This window comes from Phyllobates terribilis, unplaced genomic scaffold (genome assembly GCF_046119375.1).
Source record: "Phyllobates terribilis strain yellow unplaced genomic scaffold, ASM4611937v1 Scaffold_4__5_contigs__length_816908805, whole genome shotgun sequence".
NCBI lineage: Eukaryota > Metazoa > Chordata > Amphibia > Anura > Dendrobatidae > Phyllobates > Phyllobates terribilis.
The window spans coordinates 750,232,870-750,236,593 of NW_027362764.1; the positions used below are offsets into that span (position 1 = coordinate 750,232,870).

The 3,724-nt window shown below is 34.0% G+C and overlaps 1 long non-coding RNA gene across 1 annotated transcript; it reads right to left on the reverse strand.

Annotated features, from left to right (window-relative positions):
* Positions 1-800: 800 nt before the first annotated feature.
* LOC141264517 (uncharacterized) lies at positions 801-3,353 on the reverse strand. Its single transcript, XR_012319981.1, has 3 exons — positions 3,190-3,353; positions 1,587-1,700; positions 801-877 (listed from the first exon to the last, which is right to left on the reverse strand). It is a non-coding gene; the product is annotated as an uncharacterized lncRNA (long non-coding RNA).
* Between the last annotated feature and the right edge of the window lie 371 nt (positions 3,354-3,724).

Genomic DNA, 3,724 nt, shown 5'->3' on the forward strand with positions numbered 1-3,724 from the left:
CCTCAGAAAAGAGTTGTCCAAGTCTGCCAAGATTGACAGGATTGGCAAACTTTATGCTAAGGTCTATGACTAGCAAATTAGGGTCAGAGGTAGAAATGCAAAGTAATTCCGTTGACTTACAGACATGTGTCTTCAGCTGAAGAGACTGTAGATGTAGACATAGTTTGAGCAGGATGAGTCTAAGGCTAAATGGATAATAGTGAAGCCTGTATGTTATGTTAGGAATGATAATATCTTAGACCAATGAATACACAGGGAGTTCACGAGAGATTTTTAACTTTTTATGAGATGTAGTCAGAGGAGTAAACAAAATAACACTGGATGGGATCTTGGCCAGACATGTTTTTCTTCTTTTGTGTTTTTCTAGTTAAAATCAGAATGGTAACGTCATCACAGGAAATGACATTAAAATGTTGAAGATGATTGATATATAAGTGTAATAACAAGCAAACTGATTGCAGCTGCTGAAGTAGTTCATTTTTTAGAAAAAAATTTGAGTAGTTTTATGACATCCGGAAGACTAGTAGCAAAAAAAAAAGAAGCAATTACAGTTACATTAGTTTTTCCAGAAGTGAATTAAAGGGGTTTTCCAGAGGAAAAAAAAATAGGAATAAAAAGGAGTCCATATCTCAGGAGCAAAAAATAAATAAATGCCAGATTCGGGAGAATAATGGCATTTGCACCAGGTAAAAATAAATAAATAAGTATAAAAAAAAATATATATATATATATAAATATATTTAACCGCCTATCATTCAACAATGACAGTGAAGGTGCTGAAGAAGCTGATGTGTTCTTACCTTGAGGATGCTTCGTTCTTTTCATTAGTACGCCTGTGCTACTCTTCTTCATCTTTTCATAAACTGGCCAACTCAATCTGATTATTTTTTTTGGAAACCGAAATATAAAAGTGATATTATTAATAGTAACATGATCTGTTAATGATTTTGCGCTTTATGAAAGTTCAAAACCAAGGACTGGGGTTGAAGGTTGCAGAAATCACCTCTAAAAATTCAATCTGTAACATCCTTGTATATCCCAAAGTAAGATATTGAGGGCCTGCCTGTAAGTCTACACATACATAAGATTGTAAAAATATATTGTAGAAATGATAAAAACTTGCCAACTAAAATTTGACGTCTATGATCAGCCAAGGCAAGAAAGTTGCTTCTATTGAGCCCCTGAAAAAGGAGACCCCTGCCTAAGTCAAATTCATGCTTAATTAGTTAGAATCTGTACAAAGACGCCTCCTGAGAGGTGTTTAGTCAGTCAACCAACACCAGGAAGGGGGCCCATTTTATCCTTTGCCTTGGGCCTACCATGTACTACCGGGGCAGAATTTATTATAGAAACAAATAAAAATGAGTCACAGAAAAGTAGACGTGACATCAAGATATGACATGAACAGCAAGATGACAATGACTGAATTCCTATGGGGTTCATAGGGTTCCTTCAAGGATAATTAGCTCACTTTTCATCAACTGTTTTTAAGATTTTCCATGCTTAGGTCTAAAAACCTGCATAATCGCATTTTTTTTTGTGGGACAAGTTTCTATTCGTGTTATTTTGGGGTACGTATAACTTACTTTTTTCTTCCTCTTCTTCCAAGAGCCATAACTTTTTTATTTCTCTGTGGACATAGCTGAATGAGGATCGAGTTGTAGTTTTGAATGACACTGTTCACTTTACCATATAAGATACTGAAAAATGGGAAAAAAATGGGGTGAAATGGGGGAAAAAAAACATTTCTGCTGTTTGTTTGTTGAATTCTGTTTTTACGGTATTCATGTGCGGCAAAAATGACCTGGCCACATGATTCATCAGGTCATGTATAATTACGTCAAAACGAAAATTAGTAGTTTTGTGTATTTTACTGGTTTGAAAAAATGTGAGAACTTTGTAAAAAAAATTGATAATGTCACCATTATCTGAAAGCCATAATTTTATATTCTTCCATTGATAGCTGATATGAGAGTTTATTTCCTTTGGCGAGCTGACGTTTTATTGGTACCATTTTAAGATACATACAATGTTTTGATAGCTTTTTATTGTATTTTTTGAGGAAGGTGCAGTGACCAAAAAAATGGCAACTTTAGCATTTAGTTTTATTTTCTTTTATGTATTTTACCGAATGGGATAAATTATTTATGTTTTGATAGGTCTGATTTTTACAACAATACCAAACATATATTTTCTAAATGTCTTTATTATTAGATTGGGAAATGGGATGTGATTTAAACTTTTAGTTTTTTCTTTATATTTACTATTTTTAAATAGAGGACTTGAACCTGCCATGGTTTGATCGCTTGTACTATATACTGCAATACTTCAGTATTGCAGTATATAGTGAAATGAACGGTCTCCTATAAAGACCAGCAGCAGACTTGGCTTTGAAGGAGAACCAAGATGGCAGCGAAGGGGTCCCCTAGCTGACATTGTGGTGCCGATGGGCAATTAGAACAACTTATACTCAATAGAAAGTACAATATTCTTTTTTGTTGTTGTGGCGTAATGTGCTATCATTTTCAATTTGTCGCTATGATATATTTTTTTTGGGGGGGGTAATTTTTTTTAGATTTCTTTATGTTTTTCTTTTGTCACAATAGGTATCTTGAAGTTGCAATTATTTGATCGCTTGCATAATGCTTTGCAATACAAACGTTTGCAAAGCACTATTGAGTTTTAGCAAACTATTATGCATTTGTGAGGCTACCAGGTGCCATATAAACCCATCAGCATCCTATTATTCAGCACCTGTAAGATTTTTCAGCTATTTTTCAGGAAAAAGTTCTGGAATCTGTGGCAAGTTTCTCACTAGCTATAGTAACATTAAGGATATGTTCACACCAGTGTCATGGTATTTGTTTATAATGAAAGCCACAACCTTTTGACTGTTTGGATCCATTAGATTCCAAACATATCTGTTACCAAAGGACCTCATGGAAGTCCCAATAGGGTCCTTTAGTTTTTCTATATTTTTTACAGAATGAAAAGTAATGCTATTTTTGCTTTAAAAATCATAAAAAGCTAAAAAAATGAAACAAAAGTAAAAGAACTAGAAAATGTAAATTTAGCATTAAAAGTAATAAGTTTATAATATTAATAATAAGGATTTAAAACAATATATGTTTTAAATAAAATACATGTCACATGATTACAACTAAGCGAGGAATTGAACCATGTACTTACTGTGGTAAATACTGATGATCTTCTCACTTGCATGTTCACTGTGGTGAAGTAAAAATACCGATAGAGAGAGAATAATTTGACAGTATGACATGAGTATCTCTTTAAGAAACAAAGGAGTTACTCCCAACATTAGAGGAATGCTTATTATGTCATTACAAACATGTATTCCTGCTTATTCAAAGTATTGTAGAAAATGATTCAAAGCTTCTGTAAATAGTCACCCAAGATTGTAAAGGAGGAGTCCACTGGGTTTGTCTTTGCATTGCTTCTAAGGGAAAAAACAATATATAATACAGAATCCGATGAAATATGTATTTATTTTATTCACTCATATAGCGCCATTAATCCCACAGCGCTTTACAGACAATACAATCAATGTCCCCATTGGGGCTCACAATCTAGATTCCCTATCAGTATGTCTTTGCAATGTGGTAGGAAACTGGAGAACCCGGAGGAAACCCACACAAACACGGGGAGAACATACAGACTCCTTCCAGATGTTGTCCTTGATGAGATTTGAACCCAGGACCCCAAA